Below are 21,026 nucleotides of genomic sequence, written 5' to 3' on the forward strand. Positions count from 1 at the left end.
CAAATAAATTATTTCACTGCCTTACAAATATGTTCTGAAAAGATGGGTTCTCATACCTCTGTATGTATTCATAATAAATGGTTAAGATATTTCCTTTCTTCTTATAAATAAATTCCATTAAGGGATGTACTAACATAATCCACAGATTTTATACAGGTAACTGTAAGCAGCTGTGAGTCATTTGTAATGTTCCTTTCCTGCTCATGTGGTTATGTTTGAGTTTGCCATGTAGAGAAAGAATATTTTCTCAGCATATCAGTTCTTGTGTTGCTCAATGTGTCTTAGACAAGTTATTATTTTTACTTTATAGTGCAGATATGTGTGTTTAGAGGTGACTGTAGATACAATTGAAATATAAATTTCAAACGTTAATCATAATTCACTTTCAGAATTGTCTGTTATTTTTTCATCAGATAGTAACAAATTTCAGAGGTGAAGAAATGTACACATTATTGAAAAGTTGGAAAAGCTGTAATTGCCTTTTATCTATTTAATCTATGTAGTTATATAAATTAGTGAGTTTTGGTTTGGTTTTGGACAGTGATAGTTTTAATATTTCAGATGCCAGTAGAAAAGGATATGTAGATGAGAAAAAATAGATCCTAGCATTACATTCCTGAATAACAGAAATATTCCACAATTTAATGTTTGGATTGTAATACATTTGAGCTATAAAAATAAAGTAGGAAACTATGGAATGTTTTTCATTTTGAACAGGTTTTTTTTTTTGTTTTTTTTTTTCCCTTCCGTCAGGTGAGTAGTATTTTCTCTAAATATACAACAAAGTGGCTCACAGGAACCAAGACTTTTATATGTTTTAATAAGATAAGTGGTATTATAAAAGAGCCATTCATAGATTTATTCTAATTCTATTTGAACGTTAAGAAATATTGTCACTAATTCATGGATAGCTTTTAGCATATAGACTTCTTGTAGGCTGGGTTTCATGAGTAGAGGAGTGGAATAACATTTGCCTTAAATGGCAGTTACACGATCTGCATTTTTTAATAATTTCTGCATAGTATTTTATCTCTCTTTTAAAACACACGGATTTAACACTGAAACACACAACAGACTCATTTTCCTATGAAGCAATGAGCTCAATACAGCTCTGAGTCAGTGCAGGTGTTCAAGACAGGGCATGAAGTCAAAGCATAAATTCCTATCTCAAGTGTCATGTTTATTTGGTAATTTTCAGTGCTCATGACAATTTTGTGAAGAATTGAGATGGATAGATAAAGATTTTATTATTTAATCCTTAATTCTTAAGGCTGGACTGCAGTGGTGTTACCAGTGTAAGATATCATCATACGGAGATCCTCATTGCAATTAATGGGTCTATGTGAAAAATGGTATTGATTTGGTTGCGGTAGGAATCTATTCAAAATATAGAAAGATGTATTTTTGCATTAACACTTTCTCTTTCAAAAATAATGATTTATCATGATTCTTAATTTAAACACATTTTTACAGTGCTGCTTAAAAATGAAATAAATATTTGTTTTAGTGCCATATAACTTTCTTGCCTCAGTGAGTATGTGTCTCTGTCTTCAGTGGAAAAAAAAACATATATATCAATGCTTTATAAATTTGTGTTTGATGAGGACTTGAGCAGTGCCTCAGTAGGATCTTCCTGCTGAGATACTACTGAAGTGGTACTGTCAAAAAAGAGAATACCTGAGGTGCCATACACATTAAATAGGATTAGTGGTTTGTAATTTGTTGTGTTGGATAATGAATGAATAGTTTCTGTGTCTTTTCGTGATGGCTAAAGATTCAGAAAACAGAGATATTATATATTTCTCCAGGAGCCATGTTAGAAATTGTTGTGTTCAAATAATTGTATGTATTATCACTTTTTCACAATTCGTAAAAAATAATGTTAGAATAAAATAAAATAAAACAAACTGATATATATAAAGCTTTCTGTACAGTTTTTCATGTCATTCAGAAATGACTTTGTTATATTTCCTTAAAAATTTTTAAAAATAGATTTTTTTAATAAACAGACTTTATTAACAGACTTCTAACAGGAAGAACATACACACTTGTAGATTTATTTTTTGTTTTTGGTGAATATTTCTAATATATTAATCACAAATTCAAGCAGTATAAAATGTGTTCTGTTCAATTTCCATGGTAGTCATGGAAATTTAATTTGCATTTTTAATGAAAATAACTAGAAGCTCTTTCCATTTGAATAAGCTTTGAAATAATAAATATATAAGCAATCTAATAAATAAGTTCTTCCTGCACCCAAGCCCAAGAACTACAACTGGGCAACAATGAGAGTTGATTTTTTTCTTTTTAATTGGATTTATGAAGTCATTTATATATATATTGCATTATTTTATGTGTATATATATATGTATATATATATATAATAACATAACATAAATAGCGTAACGTAACATAACAATAATGCATTCGTAGTTTTAATAAAATCAGTCGTGTAGGTAATATATTAATGGCAGAACCTTCAAAAGAACATTATAACCAGTATTAGTGTACAGAATTGAATGGAAAAGAAAAAGGTCAAGTCACAAAACTCTCAGGAACAGGTTTTACAAAAGGAAAAAAATATATAATGAATATCTCTGAAATTTTAGATTTTTGTAGTTCAACTGCTTAAACCATTCTGAAGCACCACATGCAATGCTATTTAATTTTTTTAAATTTATGTTCAATTCACATTACATTTTTTTGCTGTAATTGTTGCTTCACTGACAAATGATGAAAAGTTTAATGAAAATTCAATTTATAAAGTACTTCAATCTCATGAAACTTAATTATATTGCCCATGTTCTAATAAAAATTTTCAGGCCTCACTGAAAGGGCTTATTATAATTAGGATGCCTACAAGTATCTTTATTACAAAATAGTTACTTTAAAGATTTTTATGTTAATTTTGCTAACCAAACAAACAGAAAAACAGAGACCTGTAAGAATCAGAAGACACAGTAATGATTTTGTCCTTCAGAAACTATAGTGGGGGGATGATTCTGCTAAAAGCAGTTGAAATACCAGCTAGAAATCATAACTAGAAAAACAATTTTGTGTATACAATCCTGTTTGTTTGTTTGTTTGTTTGTTTTTGGCTATTATAAAATGCATACTGTCTTGTTAGAAGGAGAACTAATTGAAATAGGGTTTGATTCTCCAATACTTATTATTAATTTGTGAATAGCTGAAATGATATGAGATCATTTCTAGTATCTGTAGCAAATTGCGCTTAATAAAACTAAAAGTAGATTTAGCTTTTTGTAAGTAAATTCCTTCTTTGTGGAAAAAATATGTGACATTTGTGTCAGTAAGGTTTACATCTGTAAAGGTTAATTTGTGAATGGGCTGCTCTGTTGTCAGATGAGAAATATATATACTATGAAGTGGTATTTTACGTTACCTCCTAAGCTTTATTTATGGAGTAAATATTAGTAGAATTAGTAGAAAAGTGGTTTCTAATTGACTGTACTCTCACAAAGCATAAATGTTTAATGCATTTGATGGAGAGTATATTAAACTTAACCACTACTTCAGTTTTTTGTTGAATTAATGATTAACAGGAATAAGACTTTCTAACTTTTGAAGGTAACAGAAGACTGTGCCTCAAAGTGTAGTGCTGCCTTTCACTTCTGAGGAAGTATCTACCTGAAGCTAACCAATACTGCTTAAGCCTGGGAAAACTTCTGTGTCTGATATCTACCCTTTACTTGAAATTATTAATAGCTATTAAGACTTCTCATCCTGTGTGTTTTATTCTACAGCTTGTAGTTTGTGCTTTTGTTCTTATTGGGGCTGAACAGAAAGATACTGAATGCTATACAGCAAGGAAAGACATACAGAATGTTGACCATACAGCAGATAGAAAAATGTATAACTCAGAAGAGTATCTTATTTTTCACATAAGAGATCAAACTGTGAAACCCAGGCTGATTTCAACAATTAAAGCAAACAGACTTTTATTGTGTGTGAACTTGTGAAGAAGAGAGGTGCTTGTTTGTGTTTTCTATCATTTTCTAATGCAGCAGTAAACTAGACTAGCTGTTGAATACTGTCCATTAAACACCATCCTTCTGTTGTAATAATTTTAAAGAATGATCTTGTCACCTGTAACTTCATCTGATATATTCTCACCACGAAAGCTTAAAGTTAGTGGAATATGAGTAGATAAGAATGCAACAATAGATACTTGCAATATATGGTGGAGACTGTTTGTCTGGCTTTGCTGGCTAGTCACATAACTCATGTCTCTGCTGCTGACAATGTCACAGATACAAAGGATACCAGAAATTTTCATAGACAGTAATTCGAGAAGGCAGTTTTTCATATATTACAGTATGAGATGAAAACTGCGGAGAATTCAATTAATTTGAAGATAAATGATTGATCATAAACGTTCAAAATAATGAAAACAGCTTTTAATTATATTTTCATGTTGAAAAAAAAATGCAACTTCAAATGTAGTATGGCTAGTTAATGATTGGAGTGAGAAAAAATGACAGCAGAATTATGTTGTGTAGAAACAAGACTGTATGAAAAGAAAGAGTAATGAATGTTGTGTAGAAAAATGTGTGCAACAGAGAAGGGTTTAGGAAGGATTGAGAAAGGAGGCAAGCCAAGAACTGAAGCTAAATTTGGACCTAGATCATGAATAAGTGCTGAAGGAAAGAGTTTGATTAGACATTGTAGATGGGGCTGGTCCAGAACTGGTAAAAGGACATAGCCTTTGAGCAGCTGGTAAGGCAAGAGCAGGATCTGAAGGGGAATAGGAAAGAGATAAAAACTCTGTTCTGTATAACCTGAAAATAAACTGAAGTTTCTTGATGTCAAAAATTCCGTTGCTTTTTAACAAATAACCTCTAAACACAGTGGCAAAATGGTTGCCTGACAGACATACTAACTTAATAGCCTACAAATTATGCTCCTGCTGCTTTTGCATATCAACAAAAATGTGCTAATGACTTGGAATGAGTAGAAATATATGTTATACTGTAGGATTCATTTTTCTAACAGGAAAAACAACAATAATTGAACTAGGAAATGCTAGAATCAAAGGTACTATTGTAAACTTGTACTTTGCTTATCTGCATGCTTGATAATATAATTACACTGTTGTTTTTGTTTTGTTTTGTTTTCTTTTGTTACTCTGCCTTTTATAGATCAGGCATTTTTCAATTAGCCCTTTGTACCTTCCATTCTTTATGGAAGTCATGCAGTGAATGGATCAGGGACTCAGAAAATAAAAGTTTAAGGAAGCCTTTGAAAAGGATGTAGAGAATAGGGATGATGACTAGGGTATAAAGCAGAGTATGAAAAGTGATCATTGATTGAGTTATGTACTTCTCACATTTGTAAGCCTTTTGAAAATGTGCAAAATTATCAAGTACAGTGTTAATTTTGCCACTAAAATAGAATTTTGGATTAAATAAATATTTTACAGCAGATACTTGATACGTTGTAGACACTTCAGGGAAGATCAATGACAGTTATTCAGAAACACCAAAATAACCACTTCTGGGATCCTTCAGATATTAAAATTTGAGGGTAAAAAATGAACTTCTGAAGAGCTGAAGTATGGCAGTGTGCCTAGATGCATTGCCAACCTGACAGGTATAGAAAATATAGATTCAATTTATAAGCCTGTTGCCTTTAATATCAGTGACATTTTTCATTATGCAGTTCAGCTTGCTTTGTTCATCTTTAATGTTTCCAGAATGTAAATGTTTATGATATACTACAATAAACTGAAATAATTTTGTGCATATTATATGAAAAATAAAAATATGAAATGTCAACTGTTCTATTCCCATCGGCTGGATAAATAATTCCCTGGTTATGATTGAGTTCTTGTTCCTCTGGCAAGAAGAATATGGAATGATTCAAAGCCAGGAAATTATATTAAGGAGACTGATATGTAAAACATAAGGATGGTCAATATACAAGACAAAAACTTTCTAGAAAAAAACATATTGAAAACATATGTGTGTGTGTTTTAGATTCTAGTACCATTTGATTCTAGTTGGCTGATGACTCAAAAAGAGCTGGCAATGTCCACTTGAAGCCCAGAAGTCCAACATATTTGGGTTGCATTGAGAGAAGTGTGACCACCTGGTCAAGGGAGGTGATTCTGCCCTACTCTTCTTCTGTGAGATTCCACTTGAAGTACTGCATCCAGTTCTGGGGCACCCAACACAAGAAGGACATTATCTGTTGGAAGGGATCCAGAGAAGGGCCACAGAGATGATCAGAGGGCTGAAGCCTCCCCTATGGAGACAGGCTGAGAAAGCTGCGGCTCTTCAGCCTGGAGAAGAGAAGCTCTTGGGGGGACCTTATAGTGGCCTTCCCATACCTGAAGGGAGGCCTACAGTAAAGCTTTTTAGAAGGGTGTGTAGTGAGAGGACAAAAAGAAATTATTTTAAGCTGAAAGAGGATATATTTAGATGAGATATTAGGAAGAGATCTTTTACTGTGAGGGAGGTGAGAAACTTGAACAGGTTGCCCAGATAGATTGTGGATGCCACCTCCCTGGGAGTATTAAAGGGCAGATGAGATGGGACTTTGAGCATCCTGGTCTTTTGAGAGGTGCCCCTGCCTGCAGCAGGGAGGTTAGAACTAGATGATCTATAAGTCCCTTCCAACTCAAACGACTGATTACCTGTTACTAATATTTCCTTAATTTTAACACCTGTAGGTCAGCTACATAAAGTTCTATCACAAGACTTAGTACTGAAGTCACGGTGTCTCTTGTGACTTCAAACCTGGAGTGCAACGGGTGATTTCTTAGGATTCTTCATTCTGGATAACTTTTCAAGTCTACATAAATTGCCATTGCATGCTGTTTGAAATGAAGAAAATTAGTTTTCAACAGTTATCCACAAAGATGCTTTATAGTCTTCCATTTTGTTCTCCTTAACTTTCAAAATTTCAGCAATAGTTGGAGTATTTGTAGGTTTGATTTTAATGCCATTTATGCTGACTGAAACTCTTTTCTATTTTCCAAGTGCTATATAAGTCTCCCTTTATTCAGCTGTTTTACTTAGATTGTAAACATTTTAAGGGAAAAGATTAAGGCAGTAAACATTCTTGGAGGAAAGTTATTTTCAGCTTCCATTGGATATATCAAAATCAGAATCTGTTTAAGTCGGGCAGTAAGTGTTCTAGAAATACTGAATAATGCTAATAAATATGTAATGGAAAAATTGCAAAAAAGTGATTTCTTAAAAAGGGACATAGAGTGAAAGAGTAATGAAATTTTCTGTAGCATTTCCCTCTTTTTCTCTTGTGAGATAAAAATCATTATTATTTTTGACTGAATCACCATGTTCTTAGCATTTGGGCTAGTAAATGAGGGACAAAAGAGATATTCCTACCATTAGAATTTTTATTTCAAATGTATATGAATACGTAGCAGTAGATAGACCTTCAAAGAAGTTTTCATTGGAAAAGTATCTTACTATATAATATGGCTTTATTTGTGTTGACTTTGAGATTTATTGCAGTTAGAAACCCTTTCAGAAGAATAATTTTAGCGAAATACAGATTTTTCTTTAGTTCTTCAGCAGGGACTTGCTGGAGAGAGCTCTAGATTTGATGAAATATCCATCATTTCTAAAAAACTGACATCTTATTATCAGATTTATTAATTAAAAATAATGCATAACAATTTATATTAAGCAATTCCTGAATTATAATGTTAAATAGCAGTGAAAATTCTACCTGAGTGTAAGAATGAAATTCAGCCTTCAGAAATGAAAAAGTAATGTAGTTTAAGGCAGTGCTGGAAACTGTGTACTCCAGAATTTTAGACCTTATAGTTCTTATCTAAAAGGGTGATTTGTTTCCATTTTATGGCTGAAATTTTAAGGCAGAAGGCAATAACAGCGACTTGAGAAAGAAGAAGATGTTAATTCCAATTTACTTGTGGTCATTATTCCCTACCGACTCCCTTAGTGTGTCTGAATATTGTGGGGTTTTCATTTTATAACTAACAAAACATGAAAACAATGAGGAAATAAATTATGGAATTTTCAGTACAAGCTAAAATAAAAATTCGTAAAGAAGAATATAAATTTAAGCATAATTAGTGGTGATTTAAAACATAGCTAAGGATCAGCAGAACTAAATATATTCATGAAAGCCTTAAATCTGATGTTTACCATTTTTGTATCTGTGATATCTATGTGTTTTTAATATAAAAATATTTTTATATAATGTCTGTATTGTGATGTTTTTTTTGTTCCTCTATACTAATAAAAGAATCCAAATAACCTTATCTGAAATTACACCATTGTTACTTTCTTTTCCTTTCTTCCTTCCTTCCTCCCTTCCTCCCTTCCTCCCTCTCTCCTTTCCTTCTTCCCTCCTTCCCTTCCTCCCTTCTTTCCTTCCTCCCTTCTGTCCTTCCTTCCCTTTCTTCCTTCCACCCTTCCTTCCCTTCCTTCCCTTCCTTTCCTTCCTTTCCTTCTTTCCATCTCTCTTTTTCTCTTTCTCTTTTTTTCTTTCTCTCTTTCTTTATTCCTTTCTTTCTTTTCTTTTTGTTATTTTTAGTTATTATTATTATTTTTTTAATTCTGTTTTACATATTTACATATACACCAATCATTTTAAACACTAATAGTCTTAAATGTCTTGGCATGCATTCCAGAGCAAAAAGGTATTTAGAAAGGCCAGAATGATTGTGCAACAATCATTAGAAGAAAATAAGCTTTTACACACACACACACACACACACACACAGATATATATATATACGTATATACTTAATGCTCTCTATTTAAGGGAAAGCTTTGAATTAATAAACTTTTTTTTTTCTACTGTAATAAATGCTGTCAAACTACTAAGTATATCTTATCACATAATTAAGTTTCATGAATATAATAACAAGTCTTCTGAGAGGCAGTGACAAAATCACAGTAAGTTATTGTTTGAACTTAATAACCTAAAAGAAAAAGAAACTTAAAAAAAATCTTTGTACAATGTTTCATCTTCATTATTGTTTACCATTTAACCAGCCCTATTTCAATGGAATTCTTTATTATTTCTGGCAGGATTGCTGGGGAGAAAATTTAACTTACTGTCTGTAAAGAAATTGATAATATGAGTGAACAAATAGAGAAATGAACTCCCACTGCTTAAATAGCTTGGATATCTATGAGCATTTGGAAGTTCTGTGGAAATGGAGGTTTCCCATATAACACATAAATGTGTATTTGGCATGACTTCACAGGGAATATTTTCACTATAGGCAGTGAAACTTTCCACCTCAGTGTAAATGTTTTATTATGTAGGATCAGACCTATGTTTATAAAAGCAGAATGATACATTTCCTTTCCTTTCATTTTTGAAAACCAGCTCTTCCCAGTCTCCTGCATCTTGCCATTCAGGAACATTAAATGCACACACACAAAACACTGATATGAGACTTTTATTTCTGACAATTATTTCATTTAGAAATTAATTACAAATAAGAGTAATTAAAAGTGATTTAACAACTAATAAAATTAAATAAGAAAATTAATATATACTTTTTGTATAGTTGTCAAAATACACATACCACTATAGTAAAAGAAACGCTTAATGAAAGCTTTTGAGCAAGAGTAGCTTGAATTTTTAGAAATTAATTTTTTTAATCCCATCAAAGCCAATTTTACAACAAACTAGCTTTTAAAACTTTTTTACATGGAAGTCTTTATTTAGCCACAAAATACAGCAATTCATGTGAAATATAGGTTTGTTTCCATCTAACAAAAATCTAGGCAGAACTATACATATCAGAACTTTCGTGACTCCTACCCTTAATCACCTTTTGTATAGTGCAGTGTGAGTACCTGTCAACCAGACTAATTATTTCACTGCCTGTTGGATGGATTTTTTTTTTAATTTATTTTTTATTTTTGTGATGGTATGTAGTAAGATTGATTGATTAGCTTGATTACAGCTACATCTTATGGTAACACTGCTGTAAAGGTATGAATAGTAGTAGATTATAGCTATTCATTCAACTTCCCTTCAATCAGGGCTAATTTTCCACACTAGTGCATAATGCAGTAGCTTGCAAACTTCTTTTATCAATGCAAGAATAATTATTAATACTTATCTCAGTGCTATAAATGTATGCAGCTCAAGGCTTAAACTGAATCTGACAACAACAAGCCAAGCCTTCGATTTCTCTGAATTTGAATACTGTCACTGACATTGCTGAGGTTTGATCTGCTTACAAGTGAAAAAAACAAAGCTTACTTAAGGAAAACACATTGAATAGAGTACAACCACTTTAATATTATAGCTACATCAAATGTATAAAACTTATTGTATGGCATATAGTATCAACTAACGATAGCAGTGATTTTCAAGGAGAATAGAACAAAATTGATTTCAAAGCAGTCCAGTCAGTCTCCAAAGAATATATCATAGAAAAATTCAGAAATCTATCTGCATCTCTAGTCCAGATTTTTAGCAATATTGTGGTTCAAATAAATGTGCCTTCCAATATGTCTGCTGGTAAAAGCAATATAGATGTAAATGTGTGTTTGTGTTCATAATCACCTATCTTATTCAGCCTTCATTTTGTGAGCATTATGTATGGAAACTTAAAAAGCTTTATATGTTCTGAAAAGTACTTCTAGTAAAGAGATTGGCATCATTTACAATCATGGAAACTGGTAGGAGGGGTTAATGCTGGCTGCTTTTAGAAATGCCATTGATTTCTGTGTAACCAGGATTTCATCTTTGAGGTCTACAGCAGAATTTCTCAGTGTAGGGCTCATCGTGTTTTAAGAAGCTATCAGTTTCAGTTTTAAGAAAGCAGTTAAGAATAAAAAGACATATCAATAACAGGTGCAGTCATCTGCTTGAAATTCCAGAACTGCATTTTTTCCACTCATCTGAGAATTTTCATATCAGTTTTTATATTTTGGGAAAGAGAAAGCTGCTCTTGTAAGTTTCTAGGTACTGAAAATAACTTTATGTGTTTATTATCTGTTCTTCATTGTTCATTGACATGAAACTTTGTGTACTGCCATGATATTCATTGCTTATTTACCTCTCTTAGAAGTTAATATAGACGGTTCTTTAAGGTTGCTATAAAAAATATGTGAGGAAAAGCACGAATGTTTTCAAATAACAGTGATGCAGACAATGGTCATTGGCTCTTCAGTTTGAGATCCAGTATTTGCTTTACTTGTAATGTTTGACAATCAAAATACTTGGTCATAGCCAACCCACTTTTCAACAGTATAATGCCTTCATCACTGGACTGCTTTGGTGCAGAGGAATCTTTTGTAAGCTAGACAAGAAAGAAATTGAGTTCATGGTTGAAACATCACTGGAACATGATCAGAAAGCTTAAGAAATAAGCTTTCATCAGAAAGTACTTAGATTCTTAGATCTAGGAGAACAGAGCAGTCTCAAGATAGGAATCAGATAAAAAAATCAGTTCCACACAGTATAAAGAAAAAATGAGATGATGGATTGTGAAATAAATTTGACATTCTGGGCATACAGGACATTTGAACTTAAGAGATTACCAATATGGAAAAATTCACATATATACACAAAATCTCATTTTGACAGTGAAAAGTAAAGAATACAATATGTAATGGTTTCCAGGATCAGAGGAGTTCAGAAAGTGTAATGCTGTATGGATCAGTATTCTGTTTGTTTGTTTTCTTGCTTTCTCGATTGTTTGTTTTTGGTTTAGGTATAGATTTTTTTTTGGGGGGATGCAATTACAAGAAAACTGAAAACTGTAGTACATCAATCTTACCAGTTCTGAAGCTGCTGCTCTTAAGTGTGACTTGTGTAGTTGTGCTCTGGCTATTTGAAAAACTAGGCAGCCTGGGCAGCCTGATGGCTCATGGCAACCCATCTGCAAGATTCTGGTACGTTGGCACCTGGCATGTTCTGTGGCCAACAGATGGCTGCACTGCCTTAAGTGACACACGCTAGCTCCTCCTTATATAACTGGTGTTATAGGAGTGGCCACTGCATGAGTAAACTCAAAGGAGAGGGATGCGTTCCACACTGTTGACGGTATTGAGATTTTTTCTCTGTGTTATACAAATGCCGGTAAACAGGTTAACATTATGCACTCGGAAACAAAGAACATCGTTTTGTTTGCTTTTTGTTTGCCACGTAAGTCATATACCCAAACTGTATTTTTTTTCAAATACTTGGTAATTTGGAAGCAAATTCTCAGAGAATTATAATTTCATTAAAATAACAATGGTTCTTAACAATGAAAAGGGAAGTATTTCTGTTTAAAAAATGGATTACCCCAGTTTTTATTTTTTTCTCTTTCAATCCTACTCTTTACTAATTTTATATTTCTAATATACAACCTTGTTTTGAAAGTAATGCCTTCTATTCTATTTTGCTGAACCACAATGTTGTGGATGTTGGTGATATGCCAGTAAAGGTTGGACCTTCCCACCAATATTCCATTACATTTTGTTGCCATACTGCAGATGACAGCAGAGGGACAGTCTGACAAAATGATGTCTGACCTGGAAGTGCATATGTAGCAAAGATATGTAATTGAATTCCTCCGTGTGGAAAACATTGCATCCATTGACTACATGACACTTGCTGAATGTAGAAGATGTAACTGGATTTAGCCCTCTCTCTATAGGTTAATACAATAAGCCAACATCTTGCAGTGAAGGACAGCCACAGAGGGCCTGGTATGATGAGTAGACTTACAGAAAAATCAAAATAAACAGCAAACACATTTAGTTAGTTTATAATGTTTATAACTTCTAATACCAAGTGGAATGTAAAAAGTTATGTATCCTGACCAATATATTTTCCTTTTTTTGAGAAGGTTAGGAACTTTTAACTGTACTTAATGTGTATATTCTTCTGTACCAAAGTAGATCTGATTATACCAAATTAGATCTGATTGAGTAAGCACAGCAAAGGACCTATGCTACATTCTAATAGAGAAAGTCAATATGTGTGTGTGACCATACCATACTACAGGCTACGGAGTTGAAAGAAAGCACAGAGATAAAATAAACTTTGCATATATCATCACTGTATTCCCTAAATAATATCAAAGAAATAAAAAATTCACCTAGTAATCCAGTGGGATTTACTTTACTAATTTCTGATACTGCCAGTAATAACTGTACTTGTTCATTTTTTGTTCCTTTTGCTTTGCTGTCACATATTGCATTATATTCTTGTTACACTGAAGAGCAGTTAAAAATACTGTATTACAAAAAAAAAAAACTTCAAAAAACATTTTTTATTTCTTGAGAATATATATTTTTCAAAAGCTGCAGCTATGAGAAAGATGGCAGATTCTAGAAGTAAATGCATCAAAATGTAACTTTAAAATATTTATTCAAAAGTCTGATTCTTTTTTTTTTTCCAGTTGTGTTTGCCGGGTTTGGACAGAGTGGTTTGTAATATTATTTAGCCTATAGAAGCTTTGTTTTTAAACACATTCCATGAAAGAACAATACATAGAATAATTTATTCCTTTGATTTATTAATACAGCAATTCATTCAGAAGCATCTACTGTTCTATACTGTATGTTACATGTTGAGGAACTAAAGAGACAATTATAACTTTCCAGACCTGAATAACAAGTAACTTTTTTACATGCTAAAGTCATACCTTTCAAACATTTCTTCTTTTTTAAATAAACTGAAGTATAAACAGATATCTGCTAGAGCTAATGGCCAATGATAGTTTGGATTGTTCTTCAGAACTGTTTGACAAATCATCTTCCATTTCTCTTTTCAATTTCAGAAATGTTTTTCATGAAATGGACATGTTTTCAGTTAGATTTTTATTCCTGTCTTTCCCCAGACCAAATGGTGTTATTTTTGGACATTTGAGGCCAACTTTTATTTCATCATTTATTTTTCATCTCCAGCTGCAGTAGCTTAACATCTTTTAAGTTAGTGTCAATAATTTGAGATGTGAGTAACACATTTTTATTTGATTTGTATATCCCAAAGAAAAAAAATTGAGGAGAAACAAAGCAACAACAACAAAAAAGCAGTATTTTTTTGCAATATTTATTTTAAAGCAAGTATTTTAATGCAATATTTTTGCAGTTATTGAAAATTTTTGCAATTATTGATTATGATGACCAGATTTTATCTGTGGTGATGCATTGCAGTGATTGATCGTTAACATTTTCTACATTTTGAATGTACTGTTGAGATTCAGATACATAGAAACCTGAGTTAGATAGCAAACTCAGGATTCTCAGTTCTCTTCTTTTCTAACTGAAAAAGGAGATTTTCAGTTATTTTAAAGTATACTTTCAAGGTTTGCTAAAGTTCAGTGCCAAAAAGAAAGATTCATACATTTCTAATTTCTGAACATGAAGATGTAAATGTATTGTTACATATTGAAATACTGTAGGTGAATACTTGAAGTGAATATTAAAACTTATATGAATGTAAAATTAAGACATTGATTTTTTTAATGGAAGTGCACAAAATTATACAGCTTTGAATTTGAATTTTGATGCAAGGCAATATATTTTGCGGAAATAATTTTCTACAGTTTTATAGGAGACAGCAACTTCCAGTACATACCTCCTGGTGTCAAAATGAGCTGCTCTTATTCAGCACACTTGCGCAATGTAAGCTGATTTCCATAGAGAAAAGAGAGTTAATTAAACCAACATTTTGTAGTACTGATAAGCAAAGAACTGCATTTTTCAAAGGCTAATGTCGTTGCCAAAGAGCTACTAGTTTTCACTGACACATTAAAGATCCAAGTGGCTTTTTTGATCTGTTTGTTTACCTTTTCTTTGCCCTCTTACAAACATCTTTCTTATTACAATTAGATAGAACTTGTAGCAACTTTCAGCCCTTTTATTCAATGCATGAGAACAGTTCTCTACTCAAATTAAGTTCAGTGACAGTTACTACAATAATACCCCACCCTATGTTTTGTGACAAATGTAAGTAGCATAATCCTGGAAGTAAGGAAATCAAGACAAGAAGGTTAAGTAATTTGCCTGAAGCTAAACAACAGGCAATTAGCAGAGAAAGGATTAGAATTACTGAGTTTTGCCTCTTAGCTCTCTCTTTTGTCCTGCAGCCAACTGTCACTTTCACATCTTTTGGCTTCCATTTTCCTCTCTTGAAACCAAACTTTAGGGATTTTATCTTCTAAATCTTCTTAAAAGTAAGATATATAGGACTCATAACTAGAAGTTATACTCTTTTTATATTTTTATTTTTGTGATGGTCAGAAAGAATACTGATTGGAACACCTGTAGAAAGACAAATAAGTATAATCTTTGATAGTGATATATGGCATTAATTTGTACTTTTTTAGAATGGAACCAATTGTTCTTTCTGACTGTGATCCAGCTTTTAGAGTGAAAATCTTTCTGATATGGCAAAAGGAAATTATGCTGTTTTGTGCTATAAAAAAAAAAAAAAAGCGAGAGGACACAACTGTGTCCTGCAGAGCTCTTGCAAGCTTGCATTCTGTACTTTTCTAAAACATTAAGTATGCATTAAAACTGGCAGATTGGATGAAATCACAGAATGTATTATAAGCATTTAATGTCAGGTCACTAATTTGAAAACTGATGCTTCAGGCCCTGTTAAAAATCACCTCTCCATATAAACATAGAGACATAGGCTGGTATAGTTATGAAGGTGTATTAAACATCATCTGGTTCCAATCCCCCTGCCAGAGCAGGGGTGCTTTCCACTAGATTAAAGGGTGGATATTTGGGATAACTTCCTCAACACCTCAGGGGTATTTCACTGGTACAGTCATGATTCCCAAGTTGAGAGCCATCATCCACTTCACAAATATAATCAATCCTCAGATGAGATGTGACACAAAATCCAGGTGAATTACAGTTGCTGACCTCTATGTTGCTTCTGTCTTGGACATGCAGATATGAACTTCTCTAGATCCAGTTTGATTTTCTTTAGGATTTTTTTTATTTTTGTTAGGGTTTTTGATATCAAATAAAGAAAAAGATATAAAATAAATATATATTTTTTGCTAAATGAAAAGAATAATGATGAATGACACACAGATGATAAGATGGTGTAGCATTGTCAGTCAGCATAATCTTCTAAAGTATATTTTAAATCACTGAATGTTATACTACAATCATTTCCCATGCAGCATTCTTTGTAAGGTGCAGTGCAACAGTGATATACAATGCATCAAATATTGTACTTCTCAGTGATCTTAGGTAATAGTTTGTGGAATAACATTTTGTTTAATACTTAATAATTCTGTGATGAGGGAAATGGGCTGATTTCTGATCAGCTATACCCAGAGCTGTAGTTCACTTTGAATATGTTGACTATATATGTTGACTATATAACAACTATACTGTTAGCGCTATATTACAGAAGTAATCAGCTTTTTAATAAATGTTTCAGTCATGTATCATTTTAGACTCCCCTTTTAATTTTGTTTATTTGCATATTTTGAGTCTTCTAGCTTGTCTCTTGTACCTTTTGCTATATTCTGTAACAGCATTCAGCTGTTGGTTCCTGAAAATCATCAGCTTTCAGCTAAAAGTGAGCAACACACACTGATCCTAGATCACTTGCATCAGCCCTGACAAGCTGCATTTGAAAGAGCTTTTGGAACACAAGAAATTCCATAAAACGTGGAAAAACTTACTGACTTTGAGAGTGATAGAGAACTGGAACAAGAGAGGTTGCAGAGCCTCCTCTGAAGATATTCAAAACCAGCCTGGATGCTTTCCTGTGCAACTTATTCTACGGAACGTGCGATAGCTGTGGTGTTGGACTTGATGATCTTCTAGTGGTCTCTTCCAACCCCTATGGCCCTTTGGTTTTACAAGCGTTTGTCATATATCACAATTAAAACAGGGATGGACTTGTAATAACTAGGGGATTACCTTTGTGTGGTGATGTTTCTTTTAGTCATGCTTTCCTCCTCCTTTTTCTCCTTTAGAATTATTGAATCATTCTTCTACTATTTCACTGAGTTTTGAAGCTAGTTTTAACTTAGTTGTGCGTGTATTTATAAGATGGTTTAGTTCTGACATTTTGTCTTTAGATTTCTTCTGGCAAACCATTACTGGAGAGGAGTTAGATGGCCCCTGTGAGCAGAAATTCACAGAGCAGAAACAGATTTTAATTACTAAACTGCACCTCAGGAGTAGTGTTCTTTTCTTTTCTAGCTACAGGTAGACCTGTATAAGAAAAAAAAATGTGGCTTGTAGGAGCTTGGATTCACAGTGGGTTCTAAACACAGTAGGAACCTTGTGTAGTACTGAAAACACATAATCAAAAATACTGCTGGTGTAAATACATTTAATCTTTGCATTTATATCTGCATAACCATATCTCAGAGCAGGCTACTTACAGTATGTTCACTGGGCTGATGTATTCTACTTGACTTTCAGGCAAGGAACTGGTCTGATCCCCTGAGACCTGTGGTAACACAATCTTTTGTAATAGCTATAAATATTTTTCTGACCTAGTTTATGAACATCTGCTTATGCTACAGTAATATATCATCTTACAGGCCACAGTAACATGTGTTCTAGTACAACTGAAGCTCTGTGCAGCTGGGCAAGGCTCTCACATCTCTGGTAAGAGGAACTTAGATATACATATTCTCTTCACTTGAGTAGCTACCTAATTTAGGTTTCATAAAATCAGTTATTGTAGGCATATGGTAAATACCATTTTTTATCTAATAGGGAGTTGTATTTCATTTTCTGGGCTGGTGTTCTAGCCAAGTAACGTGATAAAAAAGATGCAGGAGTCTTCACTAACTAGTGTATTATTTTTTTATATAGAAAAACATAATTTTATAGACTTTTTATTAACCCTTTAGCACAATAAATTATTCTTAAGTCAAGTGATGCCTTCTTGTGCAAATTTGGAAGCAGAAAGACATCTTAAATCACTTAATTCCCCAAACTATCTGCTTAAAATTGTATTCTTGAATGAGCAGAGCTGAATGTATTAATTTCATATACATAACTTTAAAGGAACCATGGTTGTTAATGTATGTGTTCAAATGGAGTTTAAGATTTTAGTATACTTACACAATCATTTAATGCAAACAGCATTCTATCACTCAGCAGTTAATAGTTTAACCAAGGAAATATTGAGATTTAAAGCTGTGTATTTATCACCAAGACAGAACATGGTTATACGCAAAATGGTTCAGATTTTTAAGAAATGAATTGTCTTGTCACGAAGTCGAAGTACAGTTACTGTGTTTGAAACAGGTTTCATGATTCTAAATGTCACCTTCAGGCACCAAAAGATTGGATTGGATATATTATTCAATCTCATCTGCTATTGATTCTGCTGGGAACTGTATTATTTAGCCAAGGACTTGGTCTGTAAATGAATCCTCCTTGTATTATCTGGAAAGAGGACTGAAGAGAAAAGATCTTTTGGACTTGGAAATTACAATAGAAAAATTGAGTGACTTAAGAGTTTCCTATCATGCTTTTCCTCATAAACTTTGTTACCTGATACGTACTTGGATTTTTGTGAATTTTTGCTGTTGCCATCAACTGTTTTGAGCTGTGGAGGATTTTATAGTAAAAGGGTTACATTAAGGCCTTTTGTCTGGGTAGACGTTATACAGAAGACTGGGATCTTTGATCATCTTCACAAAGCATAGAAGCAGATTGTAAAAGAGTGTTTTTCCTCTTTGTTGTACAGGCCAGTTGGGGTATTGATACCCCATGGTGATTCAAATAAAGGTGATATACAGATGAAAGTAAGTTACATGATTAGTTTTTAGGAAATATTCTAGTAATGTCTCTTCTGTTTGAACAGGAGCTGTAGGGATTTGTTTATGAGGGTACCTTGTTGAACATTAATATTTAACTATAATATATAGAGTTTGATGGTTTCTTTTCCCTTTGAGTCAGTCTTATCATTAAACAGATTTTACTTTTATTGTCACTAATCAGCATTCTGTCTTGTGTACAAATGATCAAGTATGCATCTTGTTTTGTTTAAACATTTTTATTCTTCCTAGTTTTAGCAGGGAGTGAAACAGCGATAAAAGTCACCCAGATATTCTCAGTGACTAACTGAAACTAGTATTTACAGGTACATTATTACTTACTCCATATTTCCCTTAGAGAGAAACTCCTCTGCAAGATTAGCTTCCTTGGCATTTTAAGATCTACTGCTTCTTCCTTGCATATTGAAAAGGAGTGTCAGCTCTCAGTTACCAAATAATTCATATGCAGACCGCAGACATTAAAATTTGAAAAAGATGCAGTGGAGAGCTTTGAAGTGGAATTTCCTTTCATTAAATTAGAGAATATGACAAGGTTATGTAATGTTCCAGAGGGATGAAGTGGTGCACGTCACTAACCTTTTAGATTCAAGAGGCTTTATGTTTTTTATTTGCATCCAGAAGAAGGCTTAGTACTGGATTAACTATCAGTTTCCACTTTTAACTCATGTTGATTAAGCCCCACGTAGTTTTCACATGTATTGTATATAACATATATTTAGTTATACGTGCAAGTTTACCATCGTTTTGTTTTATACGGAGCATTTGAACATGTGCTAATATATGACTTTAAGACATATGCATGCCTATGTTAAGTTTGTAGATTTTATTGTTAGGATTTCTTATAGGCATGGGAAAGAGATTTCTTGCCCTTCTATGTATTTACTGTAACATGGATTCTTAATATTGTGCCTTCATCTTTCAGAATTATAATTTAGCTGCCTAATTCTCATTTAATAAATTAGCATGAACAAAGGTATTTCCACGGGAACAAATGAACATATACTAGGGCAAATACAGAAAGGTTCAGACACAAATGTGTAAAATCATTCCATTTTGGGCAATGGTACAAAAAAGAAACTTGTAGTAAAATAACATACATATTGTCACTGGCACTGAAAACTCTGTACAACACATGGAGCTGGATGTTGAGAGCTCTAGTGGGAGCCCACATGTTTGCAGAGGAGATTGGCCTGGATGGTCCAATAGCCCTGGCTTCCCTTCTCACTGAGCATGATAGCACTCTGCCAAGGCAATTGTTACTGCCAAGTTTCAGTTATATAGTAATTGTCTCAGTAATTTGTCATGAAACTGACAAATTATTGCCTGCAACATTTTTAATAGAAAATACAGATAAATCCATTCTTTAGTTTGGTCCTCCTTAGAGAATAAACATGTAAGTCTGTAGTATTCATTAGACACTTTTTCACAGATTATTCACATATGCTCTTCATATTTGGGAAGATCTTATTTCTCCTAGTTATAATAATCTATAGATGAAAATGGGAATGAGGTGTGGGGTGGATGATGTTAGCTGGCAAATAAATGTCAGCTGCTATCTGTGTTGGTTTGCATTCCTAGCATGTCCCTAGGGCTCAGATAATGTCTGTCTCTAGAAAAGCATGCATAATCCACAATGAAATGAACTGGTACCAAGTTCTACACAGCCTAGAGGTACAAATTAGGAATGTGCTATTTTAACATTAGACCTTTTGGAAAATGTAACCTACCTCTTCTAGTTATAAAGTCTTACTTACAATTGCAACAGATTTCATATTTCAGGCAAGAATAAACCCTAGAAAACTTACGCTCACCACTGCAGAAAATTTGAAAACGTAATGATAGCACTGACTTAAAATTTTCCTTGAGAGATTCGGAAATTAAATAGTCTCTTTTTGAGCTGCTTGTTGTGTTTGTAGAGGGCATGTTCTGGCTAAATGAGGACTGGAGAAATAATCACTAAATTTAAAACAAATAGCAATGAAATATAAAAAGCTCGCATAACCCAGATCTTTGTGATGAGTGTCTTTTTTTCTAGAATGGTACAAGTAGCAGAAAGAAGACTGTGAGATAAACATTTAAATTGAATTCAAAGTTTTTATTAGTGTTGTCTTTAGTACTGGTTTTATAAGTTTTGGAGACTGTAAAGTGGTTTTCAGGATTCAAAAAAGAACAAAAACTGTGTTTTTATCACAAGTAATTTCTATAAGCCAGAAGGACCAAAATCTTCAACTGAAATTAGCTGTCATATCTGGATTCCATTGAATAGTTCTAG

The 21,026-nt window shown here is 33.0% G+C and overlaps 1 protein-coding gene across 1 annotated transcript in view; it reads left to right on the forward strand.

Moving 5' to 3' along the window:
- Positions 1-21,026, forward strand: part of PTPRD (protein tyrosine phosphatase receptor type D) — a 568,194-nt gene that overhangs the window by 331,471 nt on the left and 215,697 nt on the right. The window lies entirely within an intron of this gene.

This window comes from Cyrtonyx montezumae, unplaced genomic scaffold, assembly GCF_038088225.1.
Source record: "Cyrtonyx montezumae isolate F1298 unplaced genomic scaffold, pur_monq_1.0 scaffold_30, whole genome shotgun sequence".
In the NCBI taxonomy this organism is placed as follows: Eukaryota; Metazoa; Chordata; class Aves; order Galliformes; family Odontophoridae; genus Cyrtonyx; species Cyrtonyx montezumae.